Genomic DNA, 26357 nt, shown 5'->3' on the forward strand with positions numbered 1-26357 from the left:
CACATCTCTTCTTCGCTGAATTACAACCAGAGCTATTGTGGGGAAATGGGGAACCCTCGTCTCCTCTCATCGCAGTGGAAAGGCAGATTATCGCTGATTGGTGCTCACGGTCATGGTCGTATCAATAAGATGAAGCCATATCAATTTTTGAAAACAGAATCGTCACCGGATATTAATGGGTCGATTTCCTGTGAGCTTTCAAGTAATTAAAGTGATTACACGAGTTAAAGTCGCTCTTGGCGTCATGTTGATAGGTTATCGAACGAAAAAAGCTCAATGACTGTTAATTAGGGAAAATATGAGGTTTTTCGTGTATATGTTAATGGAATTGAGTAGGCATGCGTAGTGATAAAGTTAATTTTTTTTATTACATACGAATTAGTCTATGTCTACGTCAATATGTAGATTTCGGTACTTATCATTGAGTTTTTTGGAACTTATGTAAGTTATGTAGGTACGTATTACGAAATATCATTTGATATTTACCTACCAGTCGCTTTTCGGTGCTACCAGACTAGTCTCGATAAGGTTGGAAGGTCAGATGGCAGTCGCTTCGGTAAATACTAGTGCCCACGCAAATTCTTGGGATTAGGGGTCCAAGCGGACCCCAGGCTCCCATAAGCTGTAGCAAAAAGTCGGAATAACGCAAGATGATAGATTTAGTAGTCAGAATCATTATTGACATGTCATAAAGCCGGCCATGTAAAGAACCAACATTAATACATGTTGAATAGGGCCGAGCCTGCTTTCATAGCCCTCAGCCATATTTACGATTTACACTATATTCACCGGAATTTATACCCATGCGACGCCATAAAACTGATAGTATAAATAATCAACTTTCTATCCAAATTGATCAACAGATTTACGACAATATTAGCGTCAAGTGGTAGCGAAATTTCAGAACGCAACCCTATCATCTATCTCTCTCTAACACACTTAACTTTCCATCTTCCGTCTCACGCGTCGCGGTGTGCGGTTGGCTGACTTCAGTAGCGCGTACGCACGCTCCGGTGATGCGCGTTTTGAAATTCGAACGAATTTCGCGCGTGTTTTTTTTAAAGGTATTTTACTTGCCAGTATTTTTGTGTGGTGATGTGAGTGGGACATTTGGATTACAGTGATCGGATATTTTGGATAAGTGAGGTTTGGTATATGTTTGGATTTTGATGAGATTGCAAAAAGTTTTGACTGTGCATGGTGGATAACTTACGTTAAAATAATTAAAAATAGTGTACTATGTCTATTAGATATTAAATAAAAATAAGATAAGTTTTAAATGAGCACCTCTAAAATTGTCTAAATATATTATCTTTTTAATTTTTAGTTGAATCTACCTAATACACACCTATATTAATACTCTACCATCACTGAAACGTATTTTAATATTTTTTAATAAAACATATATTAATTGAATTAGATTCTGACCAAGTTAACTTTGCCAAACAATGTCAAATTTCTATTAAAATATGACGTTTATAATGATACTTTATTCTATTCAAGTCCATGCAAAATAAGCTTAGACGGACTCAATTCGAATAAGTTATACCAAAGAGCAAAAGCTATAGATATCAAGTATCATATTCATATTCCTATTGACAAATTGATGACCGTGAGTTTTTTCTATTGGTAGCTGGAACCGTTTGTGTGAGACAAAAAACGAACAACAAGAATGGTCGGTTTATAGGTATCATAGCGGAACCAAAACCGCGTTGGGGTTATAATTAAATTATCTTTACCTAATTAAAAATGCGTTGGTATGATGACATCAAAAGAACAGCTGGATCAAAATGGGTGCAAAGCTGCAAAGGGCACAAAATAGAACAGAATGGCAAAATTTGAAGGGGGCCTACAGTATCTCAAAGATTGAAAAGGGCTAAAAAGAAGAGAAGAGGTGAAGAGAATTAAAATATCTATAGATACATAAATTATATTAGGAGACATTCTTTGATTATTTATGTAAAAACAATTTAGAATTTTGTGCAATAATCAGGATTTAAAAGGACTAACAAAGGGGCTGGCCTATTCTGTGGGAAGACGATTGTTTTCATAAATTGGGAAAATTTAACTGTCATTTTAATATATGAAGAAAATATGAGAACATGGTGTCGTATATGTATTGGGCATTAAAATGTCGAGCACTGGCACGTTTACCTTATAAGTACTTACGATTCGTATTAATGCAAAACGCCTTAGACAGTTTTTTAATAATCGATTTTATCTCCATACTAGACTTAACCGGAATCCAGTTTTTACTCTCATATACTTAATGGGTTAATCGACTACCTAGACGTGTCTTCTAGATATTTTCGACCTTGTCACGAAGAATATAAGGTCGAGAGTTAATGTGTATATAAGGTTTCAGGATACATGGAGGAAGGGATGTGGTATGGAAGATTGACATGCAATTTGAATTACAGTAGAGTCCGGTTAGTACGACTCCGCATATAACAACCAACCGCTTATAGCGACGAAAGTATAGGCACTTGTTTAGTTTTAGTACAAGCTACTATGAAAGCACAACCGTTTATTACGACTCCGCTTATAACGACCGATCGCTTTTAACGACGGAAATTGACTCAAAATCCGTCCATCAAGTCCGGTTACAACGACGAGCGACGTAGTTTTTACAACTAAATTGTTGGTAAGAAGCTTACTCCGTCCCGCGCATCCAACTACCCTCCCCCTTTTGCCTATACGGAGCAAGATGAAATAGTCATGTGACTTTTCGTAATTTTGCAAACTAAATAAAACCCAATTCCCATTATTCAGTTGAGCTTAAACTTCACATACATAATTATGTAAGTATTGGGTGAAAATGCAATACATATTTTGGTAGGTAAGTACCTTCGAGCTGATCTGATGATGGACACAGGAGGTGGCCATAGGAACTGTGTGATAAAACAACGTCATCTTGATTAGATCCCCAAGAATTACGACTTTATATTTTACGGGATTCGAGTAATTTGCGGATGACGAGTGAGTACGCGTACCTTGAAAAGTGGCTTCTTCTAAACACACAAGTCTCTCCATTTAAGACAAGGTGTCGTAATACTAACGTAAATAAATATTTTAAAAGAAATGTTTTTTTTTCTTCGATTATCGCATAAGTATTAATAAATACAAAATGATGTAATTATTTTGATTAAATAAAATATATTAAAATTGGCAGTTCGTTTTGCACGACGTCCGGTTAGTACGACGTAATATCAGCGGTCCCTTGGGCGTCGTTATAACCGGACTCTACTGTATATGTAATTAAAGTGAGGTTTTATGATAACAGAAAATTTTTATTAGTAAGGTAATAATTTTTACTTAAATAAATATCTGACGTCCTTAGGTAAATCTTAAAAGAAAGCGATGTCGCTATATCAGTTTTTACGCTTCACAAGCATAGGTATAATAGGCCTAGTTACTTTACATAAGATGTGTACAAGCTAATCTAAAGGTACGCCCACATAAGCTAGTAGCCACCGCATGACCGCACCGGCGTCAAATGATACAACCAAGCTACATACATTTACTAATAGATAAACAAATCGATCGACTTTAAACCCACACATGACACTGATACATTTAACGTGACTAGTATGCTCGATTAATTTAATTTGTCCTTAAATTTGACATATAATTTTACTGGTTTGTTGGTACAAAATGGACGTTCGTAATTTTTTTTATGGGCAGCTTCATCTTTATTTTAAGAAGCTTTACTTGGATCAACCAAGGGCACAAACTTTCCAAATTGAATTTGAAAGAAATTGCGGTATATGTAATACATATAAACTTAAAAATAAATTTTACTACCATTTTACACAAATCAATCTAATCGTAATAACATAAAGCAAACTTTTAACCATGAATCTATTCCGTTTGTAGAGTTATATTTTTTCATTTACGACGTGACAATGAAAACTAAAAATTATTATCTCATATCATCACACTCTAAAAAAAATCCTACTTTAAGCTTTCAAAACACGAACTTGAAAAATGACCCAACTTGATTCTACCAATGTATCTATTATATCTTAAATATGTAACCGTTGAACAAAAACTGGATCATATTGATAAATATATCAAACTTAATGAACCAATTATTATGCAAGAATGTTAAAAATTACACAGTTGTTACCCTACTAACTTTAAAACATCCCATTTCCATACAACTTTTGTAGCTGTACAGACCTCTTTAATTTAGGAGTATAGCCTATGAATACGTAAACGAAACAGAGCTTCAATATCTTGTAATGGTAACTAGTCTTATTTATTACTACGCCTACAGTTTTGCACGATATTATAGTGAATGCAATTAAATTTGCCTTTCATTATACATCTTTGCCACTCGAATGTGAACCGTATTTCTGGTTGTTTAAAGTGGTTTTTTGAGGCATTTTTGTTGATATGATGGGGTCATAAATCGGTGCGGTCAATAAGAAACAAATGCAAGTGTTTGTAGGCCTCGTTTAATAATTGGTTGTCTGGGGGGGCCTTTAGGTGATATTTTCAATTTTATTGGTCGTTGAAATTAAGAGACTATTAGTGAGTAGGCGGAAATGTACTGTGAGTCTGTGAAATACAATTTATTAGTATTTTACCAGAGTTAAACTACTAAATAATTTGTTAGTTATTACTATGTACTTAGTATTAAGGTCAGTCCAGACGGGAACAATTTTTCGCCAATCTGATTAAATCATCTGATCAAATCGTGGTGTGGACGCAATGCCAATTTGGTTCGCCGATTTCGACTGCCGATTATGACCGATTTCACTATTACCTTATAAGGTAATACCTTATAAAACAAAGTCCCCCGCCGCGTCTGTCTGTCTGTTTGTTTGTATGTATGTATGTATGTTCGCGATAAACTCAGAAACAACTGAACGGATTTTCATGCGGTTGTATTTCACCTATCAATAGAGTGATTCCTGAGGAAGGTTTAGATGTATAAAATGTTTTGTGTAACCCATGCGAAGCCGGGGCGGGTCGCTAGTTACCGATAAAATGGAAGTACGGGCGCAAGAATACCAAATAAAACTATTCCTATGTAAAACGATTAAATATAGCATAAAACTGCTTATAAACCAGATGTCCGGCTATTTACCTAAGCTCTACTGATGTACATTAAATTACCAATTTTAATTATTTTGAGTGTAACCTGCCAAAATTAAGCGAAACCAGAACTAACAATAAAAACCTTACGGCTGAGAAACATGTCAAATAAAACAATCGACCATTCATTCGAATTATTTCCACGTCCACAGATTCCCAATACTACAGATTTCCAATACTACAGATTCCCAATTCTATAGCTTCCCAATACTACATAATTCCAATCCTACAGATTCCCAACATGACTGACTCCCAATACTACAGGTTCCCAATACGACTGATTCCCAATACTACAGATTTTGAATACTACAGAATTCCAACACTACAGATTTCGAATACTACAGAATTCCAATACTACATATTCCCATACTATAGATTCCCAACCCATCTTAGCAGATTTTTCATGATTAGCACCTAGGTAGGTACCTAATAAAAATGTTAGGCTAAATTAAAAAGGGATTTTCGATCGTCCCCAGTTTTCCTTACTGATTTACAAAACAAGTTTTATTCTAATAACGTATTTAATATTATAATGTTCTAACTTAAAACTATCTCTACAATTAACAAATTCAATTTTAATTTAACTGTACAGTCGTCAAAGCAAACACTTTTGTACATTGCTTGCACTTGTAAGCAAAGAGAATGTATGATTTAATATTTTTGCTTGAAAATTATAACGTTTGCGTATTGTACAGAACAACAGTAAAATATGTAAATAAATATTGCCTGTCATTCTAATTCATGATGGCAAACAAGCACACGGGCCATCTGTAGGTAAGCGGTTATCGTAGCCTAAAGACGTTTACGGTATCGAAAATCTATTAAATAGGACATTAGTTAAAATAGGATTAGGAATCTGTAGACATGGAAATCTGTAGAATTAGGAATCTGTTGACATGGAAATCTGTAGAATAAGGAATCTGTTGACATGAAAATCTATAGAATTAAGAATCTGTATAATTAGGAATATGTAGACATGGAAATCTGTAGAATTGGGAATCTGTACACATAGGAATGTGTAGAAATAGGAATCTGTAGACATGGGAATCTGGAAAAGAAATCTGTAGAATTGGGAACAATTCGACCATTCTAATTACGCGACTAATTTAGTCTAATTTGCGAACAACTATGGCTCTAAACACAATTAACTATATCGCCTCATTTTATATTAATTACAGTGCTACCAACTCGGCTAGTAAGTTAGCAAAATTTATAGTCCTTTGGTATAGAAAAATACACTTTTTTCGTACATTTTAGCAATGTCTACAATAATTAGCAACTTTTGGAAATATATTTTTATTTAGCAAATAATGCTTGATGCACATTTTCTTACTGAATACAATGTTTTTTTCTCTCTTTACGTAGTTAGAGTTAGCTGCGGTAAAAACTAGAAATAGGTAATAAATAGGCTTTAAAGGTCTTATTATCTAGATTTAGTTCCTCGTCTCTCCAAGGCCCGAAGTAGACGAAACTTAAGGTATTTTTTTTTCACGATCATATCGGTACCTTGGGAAACCTAGTTCAGTATGACCATAGTAATACATTTTTGATCGGGATCACAAACCAAAAGTTATCCAGTAAGGTAAACGTACTAGTGCTCGACATGCTAACGCCTTGCTGTCACCTCTATTGACAATGACTTGAGTTACAAGATGACATGTACTGGGACCGCGTCGAGCACCAGTACGTTTAGCTTATTAACCAATGGCATTTCACTATCACAATATTGCGTAGTGTACTGTACCGATTATCTAAACCATTGTGCAGAACGTGGAGAAACTTTGAAAGCGCTTCATCGAACCATTGTTTTATTTTTTTAAACTAAACGGTGTAAGAGTCAACATTTTTGTATTGAGGTATGTCTTTTTGGATTGGAAAGGTTGTGGATTAGTAAAAGTGGGAGATACTGATCATTCTGTGGCGCTTAGTGTAGTAGTTATTAGTAAACTAAATTTATTAACTTAATAAAGAGCTTTCCAATTTACGTAACTATTGTATAATAGTTATTTGTACAACGAGAGATCAAAATTTGATATTTCTTCGAGTGCTTATTTTGAGTCCCGTGCAAGCGAAAGATTCTATAACTCGCTACGCTCGTGAATCTAATTTAGAATCTTGAGCGTAGTAAGGGATTCAAAAGCGCACGAGATGTAAATAACTTTGATCTCGTGTAGTACACAAAATTTTTCACCCTAAGCAGTGAGAACATACCTAGAGGGACAGAGATAATAGAACCCAAGTATATCGAACTTGTATTAGACCCCACATGTTGAAATGACATTTGACTATAAAGGTCACTTGAATGTCATTTTGTCTCACTCAGTGAGCAAAATCGCATTTTGCTCACTGAGTGAGATTTTGCTCACTGAGTGAGACAAAATTACTCAGTGAGCAAAATCGCATTTTGCTAACTGTTTTTAAGAAGCAAAGTACCCTTGTTAGAGCTGCTGAGGTGAAAAATACTTTTTCTAAGAGTCAACCGAAATAATTAAACAATCTAGGAGGCCAATCCGAACTTACATTTTGAGATCAAAATGATATCGGTTTGTTATCATACGCCCGCGTGTCTATGTATAGTATAAACATAGACTAGGAATCCTCTAGACGGAGTTTAGAGCAATTATTTCATGAAACCGATCCTGCCAAAAATACTGGGGTGCGGGAGGAGGTGAGCGAGTCCCGTGCCGCGATAGGTCCGTTCAAAGACACGGACGTCACACAAAGACACTTTGACTCGAAAATGGATTAAAACTACCTTATATTTGTGGCAGAGGGGGTAGCGCCACTATGCTCAGTCTGGAGGATTGTCTGTGAGTATAAAATAGGTGACATCATTTAGATAACAAAATGTATGTTTGTATTGGCCTCTAGGTTATCTATTGAAAGTCCCGCCTAAGAAGTGCACCCGTAGTCTTTCGTTGATGTCTTTTGTTCTATGATTTGAATAGGCTACATTCCTGCTGTCTAGTCAATTCAGCTTCTTTTTTAGAACTGTCAAAACGATTTGCTAACATGGAATTTATATGAAAACGAATGTAGTGACGTCACGGTAAACTCACCTACTTTTTATATTTCAATCCGATTTATTAAATACAAGTTGAGTTTAAAATAGCTGCTATCTATGTTTTTCTAATAATTATCTGGTGCTATATTTCGTGCACGGTTTGAAATAATTTATTTTAAGTACAGGAAACATCCCTATTGTCCGTGTCCGCAGCGATAGGTAGGTAGTAAAGTCTTCTGCAATAATATGTTACTCTCTAGGGAGTGCTCCCGGTACTGGTTTTCTATACAAATACAGTACCGGAACCGGTAATTCCCGGTTCTCGACATACAAACTCAGTACCGGGAGCATTCCCTATTACTCTCCGAAGGCCGCAAAAATATGTGACTCGCTCTTATGGCTCTACAAATAAGTTCGTGTCAGATATTTTGGCGGCCTTCGTTGTGTAACATATTATTGCGGGTGACTGTACGGTCAAGGAAAGTTCAGTATAATTTCGTACCTTGTCGCAGTGACAATAGTATGAGGTCCCTAGCGACTTTCATATTGATTGTCACTGTGACGAGGTACGAAATCGTACTGAAATTAAATTCTTTGACTGTACGTGATACCTTGGTCAAATTCATATATTATTAGTTCACCACTACGTTTAAACAAAAAGTTTTGTTTATTTTTGATTATAGGTTCATCTCCGAAGTCTTAATTTAGACATTTAAGCCGTTGTGTACAAAAAAATATTTTTTTATCGATTTTTTTTAGTGTCCGACCGAAGGTTCGGTTTCGGTTTCGGTTTCGGCCAGTTTCGGCCAAAAAATCATGTTTCGGCTGTAGTTTCGGTTTCGGCCAAAAAACGGCCGAACCTTTCGGCCGGGCCGAAACTTACGAAATGGTACTTCGTACTATGAAACTAAACTATGTGACAAAGACCAAAAGTTGGGGAATAAGTAGGACAACAATATTAATATGTACCTACATATACTGATTCATGTATAGGTACAGAAATTAATTGGTTTATTATAAAATACAATTCCACTAATGAGGGCGCCACTAGACGGTCCACGCAGTCTTAAGAGGCTGTTAATACCTATAACGCGCACACTGTCTAATTCTAATTGTATCGGAGTAAATGAGATAGCACTGTCGTATGTTACTGGGCCTGGGCAAAGGAATAATAAGAAAACCCATCATCTTCCTCGCGTAATCCCGGAATTTTTGCCACCGCTCATGGGAGCCTGGGGTCCAATTGACAACTAATCCCAAGAATTGGCGTAGGCACTAGTTTTTACGAAAGCGACTGCCATCAGACTGACCTTCGAACCCAGAGAGTAAACTAGGCCTTATCGGGACTAGTGCGGCTTCCTCACGATGTTTTTCCTTCACCGAAAAGCAAATGGTAAATATCAAATGATATTTCGTATATAAGTTCCGAAAAACTCATTGGTACGAGCCGGGGTTTGTACCTGCGACCTTCGGATTGAAAGTCGCACGATCTTACCGCTAGGCCACCAGCGCTCAAGGAAATATCTCGCTTTTTAATACAATGGACATTGGTTGGACACGGCTTTGACTTCGCATGAAAGTTCGCCTCACTGGGGCACTTCGGACGTTTAGGCCCAGGTGAACCCATATAACCATTCCAGTCGCAGAATCACAAAGTGGTAACTAAATGTCAGATGTGTCGTAACAGAGTCCACACAATGTGTCTAGAATTGTTTCGAAACAAAGTGTCGTCGCCGTGTCTACACTTTTCCGTAACAAGGTGTCGACACATTTGTGTGCACTTTGCGTGCGGTTTGCGACTAAATCTGACAGCAAATTTGTGACAGCAAATGTCAATATAAAATACCTCTTGAAAACCAAGGTTTGTCAAACTACTATTAGTGCCTCGTGTGCTCGTAATTCTAGTAAGTCATCATGGGCAATGCAAATGATAATAATCGATCGAAACCATATAAACACCCAACACTCGTCAACCTTTTACAGAAAAGTTTTTAAAGAAATTCAATAAGCTACTTAGGTCAGGCAACGAATGCTCCAAAAGTTGTAGAGGGAAATGCTCGGAACACAATTTTTGACTCCGTAACTCGGTTTGACAAGTTAGGAGGTGAACATATCAAAAGTCCCCGGCTGTAGCCCTTGAGCGGGGGGGAGAGAGGGGGCTTTGAAGGTCCCATTTTCCCGTTTTTCGATTATATCTCGGAAACTATGCATCTCAGCGACATGGCCACTTATACAAAATGAAAGTTAATTTAATTTGTTACAAGTTTATTCAGTCAATTTTTTCGATATGTTGAATAGTTTTTGAGATATCCGCTCTTGAAAGTTTATTTAGGGCTCTAAATTTTATCTTGATATATCTATATCAGTGAAGGTGCTAGGCCGTGTTTGGTATCGTTTTCGTATAAATCTGGGGTGCTGAATCCATTTAAGATATCACATTGACACCATTCCACAAAATAAAAATAAATCTTTTTAGGGTTCCGTACCTCAAAAGGAAAAAACGGAACCCTTATAGGATCACTCGTGCGTCTGTATGTATGTCCGTCTGAATACACAAAATAGTTCTTTACCTATAGATGACAGGAAAACCTATTAGAAATGTGCAGTCAAGCGCGAGTCGGACTTAATGTACGGAACCCTTAATACGCGAGTCCGACTCGCACTTGGCCGGTTTTTTTTAAACTCTTCTTGACGCTTAACCGCTGAACCGATTTCGTTGAAATTTGGTATAGAAATAGTTTGCGTCCCGGAACAGGACATATAGGATAGATCTTATAACCAAAATCATCTTTTGAAGGTGTGAAAAGTGGCGTGGAAATTTGTACGGGAAATCAATAACCGCTGAACCGATTTATATGAAATTTGGGATGGTCTACATCTTTGATTTAGTTAAAAATGATGAAAAAACATGACTTCAAACCTAAACTTAAACAGTATTAACTTCAAGAAGTCAATTCTGAATTCCCCCCTACACCTCATTTCACACATTTAAAGGATGATTTTTGAGATAACTTATTATATCCTGTCTCGGGACTCAAAATATATGTGTACCAAATTTAAATTAAAACTGTTCAGCAGTTTAAGCGTGAAGAGGAGTTTAAAAGAAAGTATTTTAATAAGTTTATATGTTTTTACTTCGGAATGGTGTCAATGTGATACCTTAACTAAATTTGGTACTGCGAATTTATACGAAAACGATACCAAAACATGGCCTCGTAGCTTTACTGTTGTAGAAGTCAAAATAAAATTGAGAGCCCTAAATTCTTATTACTTGGCCAAACTTGTGTAGAAGGAAAAGGTAAAATAAAAGTCTTCGGCAGGAATATAAGACACAAATATATTTTTTTTTGCGTTACTATTTCATTCATCAAATATAAACATACCTTGATTATACTATTCTAGTGAGATCCTCATAGATAAACAAAAACATTTACTTAAAAAATTACAAGGTCGAAATGTCACGGAACTTGTGAGAGTAATATGTGAAAAATATAAACTTTTATGACAAAAAAAATCTGGACACAATTTAAGAATCACCCAATTGCGTCGAGGACTCATCTGTATTTTTGCTTGTTTCATTACCTCCTCGCTTCTTTTTTGTCCTTTGTATTCTGTAGCAATTTGTTAGATCTGAAAATAAAGATAACTTGCGTCGTCACGGATGTCGATTTATAGGTTTTAGGGAGTGCAGAATTCGAAAACGATGATCATTTTATAATCCAAGATGGCGGCTACGTATTTTGTCATAAAAGTGGAATCCAAAATAGTCATAATTTTCGAAATCTGCGCCCCCTAAAACCTATAAAACGACATCCATGACGACTTTTATGACATAGTGCATGGCCGCCATCTTGGAATCCAAAATAGTCATCATTTTCGAAATCTGCGCTCCCTAAAACCTATAAAACGATATCCATGACGACTTTTATGACATAGTGCATTGCCGCCATTTTTAAATTGAAAATGTTATCATTTTCGAAATCTGCGCCCCCCAAAACCTATAAAACGACACCCATGACGACTTTTATGACATAGTGCATGGCCGCCATTTTGGATTCCAAAATGGTCATCATTTTCGAAAGCGGGGCCCCCTAAAACCTATAAAACGACATACATGACGACTTTTATGACATAGTGCATGGCCGCCATCTTGGAATCCAAAATGGTCATCATTTTCGAAATCTGCGCCCCCTAAAACCTATAAAACGACACCCATGACGACTTTTATGACATAGTGCATGGCCGCCATTTTGGAATCCAAAATGGTTATCATTTTCTAAATCTGCGCCCCCCAAAACCTATAAAACGACACCCATGACGACTTTTATGACATAGTGCATGGCCGCCATTTTGGATTTCAAAATGGTCATCATTTTCTAAATCGGGGCCCCCTAAAACCTATAAAACGACATCCATGACGACTTTTATGACATAGTGCATGGCCGCCATCTTGGAATCCAAAATGGTTATCATTTTCGAAATCTGCGCCCCCTAAAACCTATAAAACGACACCCATGACGACTTTTATGGCATAGTGCATGGCCGCCATTTTGGATTCCAAAATGGTCATCATTTTCAAAATTGGGGCCCCCTAAAACGTATAAAACGACACCCATGACGACTTTTATGACATAGTGCATGGCCGCCATTTTGGATTCCAAAATGGTCATCATTTTCGAAAGCGGGGCCCCCTAAAACCTATAAAACGACGTACATGACGATTTTTATGACATAGTGCATGGCCGCCATCTTGGAATCCAAAATGGTCATCATTTTCGAAATCTGCGCCCCCTAAAACCTATAAAACGACATCCATGACGACTTTTATGACACAGTGCATGGCCGCCATTTCGGATTCCAAAATGGTCATTATTTTCGAAATCGGCACTCCCTAAAACCTATATATCGACACCCATCTCGACTTTTATGACAAAGTGTTTTGCTACCATCTGCATGCAAGACATTTCTATTATTTTTACGTACAAAAATGGCCCCCTGTCAACTTTCAATCGAGATTTAATCGATAATTTATTCGATTAATATTCAGATTAATTCAATTTCAATCTATGTTAGGTCGACTAAACTAATCGCGATTAAAATTTGAGAATTAACTTTTTTTATTCCATTAATTCGTCGAATAAACAGTTAATCGATTAATGCCCATCTCTGACCACGGCATTTTTACACTTTGAGAATATCTGAAAACAAATCAACACAAGGAGCCATTTTGCAAATCCAGTAACATACCAGTAACTTTGTTATTACTTTTGACAGCGCGTGTCATGTGTCAACACAGAGTCGACACAAAGTCGAAACATTGCAACTACTTTGTGACTGCAATATTTCTCAGCCTTAAACCATATTTATACATCATAATTAACAAGTTTCGTAGTATGTAAAGCGTTATTTCTGTTATTTAAGTATAGTATACGCATCGAAGTACTAAAAATGCTTCAAATAATATAGTTATGAACACAGGCACTGAGAAGTAAACAATTTCATTTCCGGCTAAACTAAAACAATGTGGTGGCGCGTTGATTATATTACACTTAGTTTATCAAATCACTCGAGCAGTTTAATTCCCCATAATAATTTAAGTCATATTGTAATATAAATGCAAACAATATATAATTACGTCTTGTAATCCGTTTTAGAGATGGCGTATTAATGTCACTTATTTTTATTTAAGTATTTTTCCATCTGACAGTTTCCATTTGACAGGAACAAAATGAACGAATGAACGAATGATTTTGGCATAAAGTAGTCGCAAACCCGAAACAATGTGTGCACACGGCGACCACACTTTATGTCACTTTGTGTCATGTGTCGACCCTTCCCCATTTCTGGTAACTGTGTCGACACGGCGACGACTCTGCGACTGGAATTGTGACCGAAACAGACGGTGTCGACACAAGATGTGTCAACACCGCGTCGTAACGGCGACTGGAAATGGTTGTATGGGAAGATCGGTATTGTCAACAAAAAATTCGCGCTCGCTGCGCTCGCGTTTTTGGTTGACCCTGTATCTACATGTTAGCTTGATTGACTGGTGAATGAATAGAGTTAGACCAAGAAAGTTCTACAATTATTTTGATAGCATACGCATACGCAGTGGAACTAGTGCAAATGTTATTTATACGTCATAATTTCACAGAAGTTTTGACGTTTAAAATAACACATGCACTGCGTGTGTTATCAAAATCGTTGCAGAATTATCTTGGTCTAACTCTAGTAATTTTCTTAAAAAACTGCTTAAGTAACATCAATTTCAAGGACATTGGGTGTTGACAGCCCCATAGTATGTGTGTAAAAGCGGTTTTATGACATTTTTTCAACGATTTTAACAAGTCTACAAAAGGTTCGGTGTCGGTTTCGGTTTCGGCCGAAACTAGAGCCAAAGCCGAACATTCGGTTTCGGTTTCGGTTTCGGCAAAAAAACATGTTTCGGTCGGACACTAATTTTTTTTTTTAATCTTCATCAATGTTTAGAGGTTTCTATGGGTCATTTTGCGTAGAAATTGTATACATGCTCAGATAGTTATACATGGCCCGTATTCATTGCTCAGATTTCCACGAGTTATTTTATTAGTAAATAAACATTTTAAAATAGGTAGCTTTATAAATAAACGTTGTAGCTTAAAGGTGATAGTCCATTTCCAACGACGGCAGCACTAAAGACTGTATTGTTAAGTATAGGGACAGATTAAATCTGGTCTAACTGTTGGCATGTGTATTATTTTGTATTACTATGTTCTAACAGTTTGATCTGAGGGTATTTTTAAGCTATATCTGATTTAAGAAGGTTTGACATTTTTTTTTTATTTTAGGGACTTTATGATGCTTTTAATACCGTATAGCAAATACAGTCCGGACAAGCCTATCGAGCTGAATTTGAGACTATTTCACCGACTCTTTGGTACGATTTAAAGTAACAACAGGTTAATAGGCTGCCAAAACATGTTATCTAAGTGTAAAAACGATTTTTCACCCCACGTTTTGGAATCCCTTCAATTTCTGATGCAAGCGTAATGACGGAGACAGCTAGAAGAATAAGCTTAAAACCAAAGCCTAACGGACATTCATGGCGTTGATCCATCGCTAGAGCGGGTCGATAGAAACACTCCATGATAGTTATATTAGATGTCAAAGTCATAGTTGTCGTAAGTAGCATGCCATATTCTCCAAAAGGCCACCATGCACAGATCCTAAACTTTTTTTTACGAAAAGAAATGCTTAGACTATGTCCAGATGTTTCGCTATACGAATCATGTGTAATTGCTGTTTACATAAGTAGTACGATTTTTATTTGTGTGATATTGTCTTGTTCGCAAACCGCAAATTTTCTTCTAGTATTTGTCGGCACTCGCTATTGTTACTCGAGAGGATTGGGTAAATTTCGTCCAAACCAAATGCTTTACGTCGAGCTCCCAGGACGAAACGTGTACCTTATTACAGCACTAATTAAACACATGTGTAGTTTTGAAATAAAAATATAATACCAAAAAAAACCGGGCAAGTGCGAGTCGGACTCGCGCACGAAGGGTTCCGTACCATAATGCAAAAAAAAAACAAAAAAAAAAGCAAAAAAAAAACGGTCACCCATCCAAATACTGACCACTCCCGACGTTGCTTAACTTTGGTCAAAAATCACGTTTGTTGTATGGGAGCCCCATTTAAATCTTTATTTTATTCTGTTTTTAGTATTTGTTGTTATAGCGGCAACAGAAATACATCATCTGTGAAAATTTCAACTGTCTAGCTATCACGGTTCGTGAGATACAGCCTGGTGACAGACGGACGGACGGACGGACGGACGGACGGACAGCGAAGTCTTAGTAATAGGGTCCCGTTTTACCCTTTGGGTAAAGTTGTCCCTATAATTACCGATACAGTCTTTACCACTCATTTTACTATGGAAATTGACAATAACACCGACGCGTCCGTACTAGTAGTGCAGCTGCGGTCAGAAATGGAATGTTACCCTTACTCGACTACTACAAACGTTTACTACTGCAAACGTACATAACTTCAGTCGAACGAAATGTAATCCTCAGTGGTAATATTTTGAAGCCTTACAGTGGTTACATTATAAGCCATTACAGAACCACAATACAACTTATCATTGATTACGAGCATTAGTGCTGGAAGCGAAGTACGATATAACGTACAGTATTTTAATTTATACAGACTTTTATCTTCCTTCACAATTTAATTTACTATTAACTTTACCATCATATCATCATCATTACTATTAACTCTATTTGGACATAATATTATTGACTCTACCATCTTGTCCGTACATAATGTTAAGCAAATAAACACATTTCATTTATTAAGGGCCACTTACGCCATCCAGTTACTAGTACAATTTAACCCCGAGTTAACGGTTAACTCCGAGTTAGTGGCTAACTCTGGATGGTGCAAGTCGCCCTTAGGGCTACTTGCACCATTCACTAATTCGGGGTTAACCGGTTAAGCCTGGAGTTACCATGGTTACCAGTACAATTTGACACTGAGTTAACGGTTTAACCCCGGGTTTGTGGGATGGTGCAAGTGGCGCTTAGAGGGATAAATTTCAGTTAGAAATGTTACAATACTGCTTGTAATCATATTGTATAGTGAAGATGAGGTCACGTGCGTCCGCGCAGATTGTGTTCAGCAGCACCATCGCTTCCCAATTCCAAAACGACTTAACTACATACTAGCTTCATATACACTTAATACATTCTTCTATGCGAAGGGAGAACCACAGTGACCATCGCTGACAACTCTAAAAGGGAGTAACTACATACTAGCTTTATATACAGTCAATACGTTTTGAGATGGAATGGAAAAACCGCAGTGAACTTCAATTTAATATAAAAATAATACCGAAAGGTATGCAGACTTTCCCGCAACCCGCATCTGGCCTGCGTAAGGACTATAGCCATATCTCGATATTGAATAGAATAAATCAATTTCTGCAGTTTTTTTATAATAATTAATATTTTTTTTTTTATTTCATTCAACCTAAAGTAATACATAAAACAAGGGGTCGAGACCTTCTAGTAGGTATATTGTACCTGTATCAGAAAGCCTCGCTCTTCCATATTGTTAATTGGTAACTAATTAGAATATTGTAATACATTGTAATATGTGTGTGTGTGTGTGTGTGTGTGTGTGTGTGTGCGTGTGTGTGTGTGTGCGTGTGTGTGTGTGCTCACTTTAGTAGTTGGGGTATTATATATATATACTACACTGTATATATATATATATATATCAGTGCTAGTGTAAATTATTAGATGATAGAGGTTTTATCCTTAATTACATGAATTAAGATCCTCCTTTATAAATATTAGTTATTTATGAATCAAATTTTCAGTCTTACTGTAGTCTAGTTTGTGTAACCAGTTACAAACTATTTGTTTACATTCGTATACATTTTTCGAGTAAATATTTAGTTCCCTATTTATTTTATTGTATAAGATCGCGGATTGTACCTCATACTGTCTCCTAGCATAAGCTGATTTATTACTGGGTACAGGGACAACTCTATATTTTCGTCTTCCAATTTCTGGCCGAGGGTCGAATTTTATTGTCCTGTGAAATCGTACGATTGCTGAGACGATGTAAAGTTTACGTATGCTGAGCAGTTTGCACTCCGCGTAAAGGTCTGAGGTTGGATACCTATACTGTTTAAAGAACATTGTTTTCAAGAGACACCTCTGCCCTCTCTCAAGTTCGAGAAACTTAGTCTTATTTGCACTCCCCCACACTGGTATACAGTATGTAATAATTGATTGCGCAAGAGCAATGTATATTTGTCGTATAAGTGTTTTATTAGTTACATGACGGAGATTTTTGAAAATCCAGACTAGTTTACGAATTCTTCCGTTCAAATATTCTATATGTTGATGCCAAGAGAGCCGCTGATCAATTATGATGCCAAGATATTTTGTAGTTTCTACTTTATCTAGAGCTCTGCATTGACATGTCAGGGGAGATTGAAAGTTACAGACATGAATTTTTAGACTAAGATTTGGTTTCGGTTGGGCATTGTTAATTTTAGAGAAGCAAATGTAGTTTGTTTTAGCCGCGTTCAGGGTTAATAGATTTTTATTCAGCCATATATTAATCTTTTGCAGGCCCCTTTCCGCGGCTTCAAAAACTGACTCCCAGTTACTCCCTGTGAAAACCACGACAGTGTCATCGGCATATGAGATTATGTAACCCTTACGAATATTCATGTCAGTGAGATCATTTATATAAACGAGGAACAAAGTGGGTCCAAGTACACTGCCTTGCGGTACGCCGAAAGTCACATCTGCCTCATCACTGTATTGGCCTCCAATTTTAACCCTTTGCTTTCGACCTCGGAGATAGTCACTGAGTAGGTCTAGCGGTTTTCCCCTGATGCCGCAACGCTCGAGCTTTTTTACAAGAGTGGGGAGAGACACCGTGTCGAAAGCTTTTTTAAGATCGAGAAAGACAGCCAGGCATTTATTCCCGTTGTCAACGTCTTTAGTTACTCTAGAAGTTAGGTTAAGGATAGCGTCTTCAGTCGATGTCCCTTTTCTGAAACCGAATTGGAATTTTGATAACAGTTGAAATTTATTAAGATAGTTAACGAGTCTAATATTAATCAATTTTTCTATTATTTTAGATATGGTAGTAAGAACCGAGATCGGTCTATAGTTGTTAGGTTCCGTTCTCTCACCACTTTTGTAGACAGGTGTGACCAAAGATTTCTTTATAGGTTTGGGGAAAACACCCTGGGCGAAACATAAGTTTGTTAGGTGGCTGACTATTGGTGCTATAACGGATTTGCAGAGTTTAAGAAACCTTGTGGGTATACCATCAAGTTTTGATATTTTATTGTGTTAGGTACACTCAGCATCACTAGTAGCGGATAAAACAAAATGCCAATAGTATCAGCCACCCTGGAATACTTTCCCTAATAGTGATAGCGTTCAAAGTATATCTGTTAGTCTTAACTCTTAAAACTCTACATATATATCGTCACTACTTTGAAAAAATCTCGTATGTCGCACTGCTACTCAAAGTTAAAACGCAGTAACTCTGTATGAATCCCATACATTGTAACTACTTTTCTCTTCTGATTGACAGACATAAGATACGATTTTTTTTTTAAAGTAGTTACCATATAGATGGTAGGTTTTATGGTGAAACTTTTGACTCGTAGTCTGATCTGCTTCTTATAATGCTGACTGTATGTACTGTTGTTACAATCTTAATAGCTTTAAATGTTGATAGTTTAAAATTCCACAAATTGCTGAAACAATCTAGTTAGTTTTTAAACAAAACAATACGCAGGAAACACAGTAGGCTCCTTTGAGTAGTAGGTATAAGCTAACTAAAATACATGTATTAGGTAGGGTAGGGCCCGTGCACACGAAAGCGCTATTTGATATTTGATTAACAACTATTTGATCATTAGTATGCTATCGTAGAATACTTACGATTTGACAATTTTCGAACTATTTCGCACGGAAAAGATCACTTTCATTCAGGCGATAAGACAAATACAGTGTTTGTGTATTTTTAAGTTAAGTATGTTACATTATGTTATTATTGAAATATATCTTTAATTTACCGTAAACACAGCTGTTACTGTAGAATGACTTTCTATCTCGCCTTCTCGATCCGCACGCCTGCATCCTTATCTCGAAGCTAAATGGTCTCCATCAATAACTGACAGTGGCATCAGTCTCTGGGATAATTCCGCCACGTGCACGTGCAGATAAGCAATAAGCACTGCTTATTTACCTACTTGTATAAATGCTTTCTAGCCCAGTCGGTTGTTCCTAGTTGAAGCCGAAGGCTCTGGGTTCGAATCCCAGTAAAAGCATGCTTTTACTCTTTTAATGCTTTTTTCGGACGGTTCTGTTGGTGTCCGTTAGATCTGCGGACCAATATTCGGAAGACAAATTTGTCCGTCACATCTGTAATACGAAGTGTATCCTATTATCCCTAATGTGATTTTACAAGTATTTCTGCATGAGTGTGTGCTACGAGTGAATTACTATGAAACACAGGGATCAATTTTCCCGAAATGTATTTGACAAATATTATTAGTAGGTACTTTTACGGCACACTAATTTTTATTATCTCTTCATAAGCCTTACGATTCGACAGTTTATGGACTAAGTAATTACTTTATACTTATTTTATTTTGACGACCGGTCTGGCCTAGTGGGTAGTGACCCTGCCTATGAAGCCGATGGTCCCAGGTTCGAATCCTGGTAAGGGCATTTATTTGTATGATGATACAGATATTTGTTCCTGAGTCATGGTTGTTTTCTATGTATTTAAGTATTTATATACATATTATATATATCGTTGTATGAGTACCCACAACACAAGCCTTCTTGAGCTTACCGTGGGGCTTAGTCAATTCAATTTGTGTAAAATATGTCCTTATAATATTTATTTATTTATTATTTATTTATTAGTACCTATGTTACCCTTTTTTCTGCGGTGTGATTTCTAAAAGCTAGGGATATACGTACAAATGTGCCCGTCAGATTTTTCAAATAAATTTGTCAGTGTTATGGCAGTATAAATATTAGTACTCTAATAGTTGAATACTCGTATATTCACCTGCCAACTCGACAAGATGTCAAAAGATTTATGATTCTATTGAGCAAAAACATAAACACTCATCCTTTTTAGAAAATGCTATTTTAATAAAAAAACTATTCGAGACACTTCACACGTCCTAAGTCGAATCTAGGTTTTTTAGAGACCTTATACGTCTGTAGAATATATATAGCCTTATTGCCTTATAGGCTCGTTCTGTTTAGTCTATGCTGCCTGGTGGTTATAGATTAAACCCTGTGGACTCCGCATTTAACACGTTCCCTGTCCGGGTGCCCCCAATGTGGGGTCATGAAGCTTATTTCAGGAGACCGTGCTTCCACTATGGTTTCACAAAGTGGAAGCACACTTGGACGCGTGACTTTGTCATATCATGTTGTATCAAAAAATCGAAAAAGGTCTACAGATATATGCTATGATTAATATAAGTACATCAAATTATGTGAAAATACTTTGCATAATGTCAATATCCAGAGAGGAAAACGGGGACTACGTTTGTATGGAGATGCGATCCCCTTTCTTCTTAAGAGGGAAGTATAGCACGTACTCGTCCATACAAAACGAGAAAACGTTTCCCGTTTTCCGTTTTTCAAAATTTGCAATACAAAATTATTTAAAAGCGAAACCTATAAACCTAGATTATGCAGAAGCGATCGACATCAAAATCAAAGTGATATGCACGTGATATTGTTAAGATTTAGTTAGTGGAAACCGTTTTCTCCCGGAATGGAAATTGCATGTAAAAAGTATCTTTTGTCAGTAGCTACACTTCCTTCTTAAACACGTAGAATCTGATCCGTAAGTGGTCTGCGTTGGTATAAAAAGCCGTTGTATAAAAAACAGGTTGCAGCTCTAACGAGCGCGCCCGCATGTTGCGGATGCCTACAGGAGGCGCTAGGAGGTTTACAAGCGTTTTTTAAACTCCCATACTGTGACCACACGTCTTAACAAGCGTAACAACACCTCTAAGTTAGAAATCCATGGAGGAATCTGAGAGTCCGCTCATACTAACCAATATAACTTCAGCTTTAAGAGGCCCACTGATTACCAGTTCGCCGGACGATATCGGCCTGTCAGTTAAACGCAAAATTTGACAGATTCGAACAACAGATAGGCCGACATCGTCCGGCGAACTGGTAATCTGTGGGTCCCTTTAGACTCAATCGTTCTGATAAGTTGCTAGCAACATAGGTTCTTCAATAATAACGAAGCATGCTAACACCTCTTAATCTTTCGTATGCTACTATTAAATTTTGACTGTTCGAAACATTAACTTAATATTGACATGCTCAAGTTGAATGTAGAGATACACTGATCAGTGCTAACCTCCTAAGGCATACAGGAAAAGAGTCATACAGGAAAAAACTGAAAAAAGTCAGAAATTTATTAAGAGTTTGAATCTATATATAATATAGGAATTAGGGGCTATTCATAAATTACGTCATTTCAAATTAGGGGGGGGGGGTCTGGACATCGGATGACGGTAGCATGAAGTAGGAGGAAATGGGGTCATTTGAAGCATGATTTTTGGATGATTATAGGGGGGGGGGGGGGGTCAAAATATAGTTGATTTTGTTTAATTTTAATATTGAACGACAAAGATCTCTACAAATACTCTATTATCAAGTCGTTAAAGTTCAGCTACAGATATTTTTGAACACCTTAGCCGCTCCGATATATCTGATGGGGACGGTACACAAATAATCCAGCAATAACAACCCACAACAATTACCGAGTAATCGCAAAATGAAAGGTTGCAGTACTTGCAGCAAAGTTCACGTAACCCGTATAATAAACGTATAGAATGCGTGGCTAACTGTTATAGACACGCAATGTGACAATATTACCTTGCATTTACATGCAAGCTGCTTTCAATAGCTGAGCCGGTGCGGTGCGCCAACCAACGGTTAGGACATACCTACTCCAGTCATCTTACCAAAGTGAATTTGAAATAGAGACAATATTCCTCTAGTCTAAATTCTCTTTGATTTTACGAATCAGTAGCATGGCGATTTGGAATAGTTATTTGTACAACAAGAGATCAAAGTTTGATATTTCTTCGAGTGCTTATTTTGAGTCCCGTGCAAGCGAAAGATTCTATAATAATTTAGAATCTTGAGCGTAGTAAGGGACTCAAAAGCGCACGAGATGTAAATAACTTTGATCTCGTGTAGTACTCAAAATTTTTCACCTTAGCAGTGAAAACATACCTATTAGACAACTTGAAAAATGTAATCCTTCTTCGTCACTTAATACCTGTGCCCTGTGCACTCATGTTTTCTTAAGATATACAAACAATTAAGTTTAATTACCGCAAACGAACACAAAAACACATAGAAATAAAAATAACGAACATCAACTGACACCTCAACCGACAACTTTCTTTTTGTAAAAAAAAAACTTTGTAAGACGCGGTCCGAATTGCGGATTTGTCAACTATAGTAGAAATTCTTAAAAGTAGAATAATTAATTTTGCGTGATAATTGTGTATTTTTTGAGTTCATTATTTTAATTGTACAATAAAATACCTAAAATATAGTATTTTTATCAGTTTTTATCAAATCTTAAACTTTATTTTAATTAAATAATTATTAAGAATTCATACTCGTACGGAGCTCGTACGTGGTTTGGAACCCGAGTTTGGAACACTTGTTCGAGCTGCTGAGGTGAGAATAATTTGTAATAGCTGACGTTTTTAGTTTAACGGATATAGCACGATTCTAGTATTGCATACAAACTAAAATTCAACAAAATGTCGTTTCTTATTTGTTTCTTTTCTACAGAGACATGTATACCACGCTCCGTACATTTGTGGATTTATTAGATTTACATATACCATACATTTTCTTTGATTATAGGCAAAAATGTCGCTATGCTTGCAGATAGAAATAATAATAATTGTTTGAAATAATAAAACGGGGCTACTTTTTTTTCTATTTAGGTACCTATTTTCGGGTAGAATTTTTGTAGGATTCCTGTATATATTATCTGTAAATATCTTATTAGAAAGATATTTAAAAATCAGGGTATTATAATTTAATGTTTTGCGCAAACCGTATCTCTCTTGGGCTAACATCGCTGTTTCTTAGGCTTCTTGTATTTATTTATTTATTTATTTATTTAAACTTTATTGCACAATAAATGAAGAGTACAAATGGCGGACTTAATGCCTGAAGGCATTCTCTACCAGTCAACCATGGGCTAAACCGAAAGATCTAGTTGGTGCAGGCTCAGAATACTGTTACAGTAAATTTGGAAAGAAAAAAAAAACACTAAACTATAATATATGACATTATATATGCATCATAAGTAATATTATACATAAATAAATAAATATACATACGTAAATATATACACATATATAAATATATATTGTATCCTGTACTATCGAAAGAAAATTCCTTATGACACTTTAAACTTCGTTTTGTACACATATTTAATTACACAAACGGGTCTACCGGGATATAATTTACACTATATCGCTGTAGACCCGTTTGTGTAATTAAAAATTCCTTATGGCTTATCGAAGGAATATCTTGGCTAAGATGTCGTTCTAAAAAACCTGTCCTGTCCCTAAGTTTATTTGCAATGGCTGCTAACGGAAAGTATTTTCTCTGTATAAAGACGAATCTGGGCGCCTTTGATCAACTCTAAGCCTGCGTAGCTTTATTAACTGACTTCAAAAAAGGGGGAGGCTCTTAATTCGTCGGAATCCTTTTTTGACGTTGATAAGCGCATTGTAATTATGCCTACTTGAAAAATAAACTATCTATCTAAAGGGCGAGCATCCCTATTTGTTACTAATAATATAATATTAGTTTAACATTATAAGTACTTATTTAAAGTATTATTCGGGAAATGTGCCCAGCTTGATAGAAAATCGATCGGAACGCGGAAATTATTCGTAAAAGGCCCATTTAACTGTTTACGTATGAAAACATTTTAGCTATGCGAAGCTGGGGAATAAAGTGAGGTGCTTGCGCGTGCGCAGGTTTATACATTTACTGCAAGTTGCGTTGTGTTAAACGACATGCCAAAGTAATGTGGTGATTCTATTGACAGTAACATTTTTGTTTTTTGCGTAATGTAATGTAATCAATGTGTAAGTTTAATAGTCTGTAGAAGTGGGTAATGGGGCGAGGTGTTGTAACAATAATCTGAATACAACTTTGTTTTTTTTTTAACTATATGCTGATAAGTATATCATGGTTTCTTAAATACTGCTGAAAGAAATTATTGATTTAGTTGAAGGTATATACTTCCCTTTAAACCACACAATATTGTCGTTCAGGTGAGATTTAGAAACAATCGTGGATCTCTTAAAATATTAAAGCACATTCATTTTTTAGAGTAACTCGTTTTTTAAATAATAAATTATAATATTAGAACTTAAGAGTAAGGGAATAAGTGCCCCACACTACCTAGTAAATTAAATCTTGAATATTAAATATTGTGACTATCGCGTTTTATCGCGTATTTTTAGCTTTACTTGAAAATAGTTCTAATGTAGAACTAGCCTTATGAACCAATTTTTTTTAATTTATAGTTTATGATGGTTCATTGTTTTGTAAGTGGGTAGTTTTTGCACAGTACAATTTTTCCTCAGTCACCCGTTGACCACGAACGCTGTATAATGGGTTTGAAACGTCGGGATGTAGTACGTATTCAATATACGCGATATAATCCGTTTCAATAGTTTTATTTCATGAGTAACTGTCGCGATAACCGAAGACAAAACTTCTTTAAAAGCGTCATTTACTTTTTTCAAATGAAATTGCTCATGAAGATCATGAAATAATGACAAATCGTATTGCGAAGTTAAGTCTTTTTTATTAAAGACGACAATTAGGTTGACGTTTAATATTTAGATGCGTCGTACGTCGCACATTAAAATATTAACTAAATACTTATAACTTGTACATGTCCGCGTGTGTTAGACTATTATATCAAACGCCAAGCCTTCCCTCTCTTCACTCATTGATCACTTCTCAATTTCCTGGTATTGATGACTCGTTCCAACTTTCTCCTCGCGTTCTAATCATTCATGAATGATCGCGGCGCTTAGATGGAGTCATCAGTTCTATGCGAGTTATGAGGCTATTATATGTGCTTGCATATGTTGACCTTTCGAATGTAAATGAGAGCTTGTTAGTCGATTTAAATATGATGTGTTTATTGAAGATGTGGGAAAGTTTTAAGTCTTTACTGGAATGTGAATTGGGATGTGGCAATGAAGCATTATGATATTTTATCACATTGAAAAACAAACAGCCGAACTCATTGATAATTCAAAAAATAACCGAACTTAAACGAATTAAATTTTACCCACTATCTTAAAACCGAGTGTGTAACTAAATGCGTAAAGGAGCTAGGATAAGCTTTGTTGATTTTAAGTTTTTCATTTATCTATTTTTAGCATTTGCATAGACTTTTCTGTATGAATAGCCATAACACTAATTGAAATTGAAATTGAAATTGAAAAACTTTATTTCAGACATTATACATATCCATATCATTGTTACGAAAGTAACAAGACAAAACAATAAAAATAAAAATAAAAGTAATCTTAGTATTTCTTAAGTTCTGTTAGTAATCAAACTACTTACTTACTTCTTGCATTGCACTAATAAACACATACTATTGCAACAGATGC

At 36.2% G+C, this 26357-nt stretch overlaps 1 protein-coding gene across 1 annotated transcript in view; it reads left to right on the forward strand.

Moving 5' to 3' along the window:
* Positions 1–912: 912 nt before the first annotated feature.
* Positions 913–26357, forward strand: part of LOC134798139 (uncharacterized) — a 117137-nt gene continuing 91692 nt past the window's right edge. The window contains exon 1 of the mRNA XM_063770476.1: positions 913–1146. The gene's annotated coding sequence lies outside the window, so the exon portion shown is untranslated. The remainder of the gene's footprint in view (positions 1147–26357) is intronic.

The sequence above is a fragment of the Cydia splendana genome, chromosome 16 (assembly GCF_910591565.1).
Source record: "Cydia splendana chromosome 16, ilCydSple1.2, whole genome shotgun sequence".
NCBI lineage: Eukaryota > Metazoa > Arthropoda > Insecta > Lepidoptera > Tortricidae > Cydia > Cydia splendana.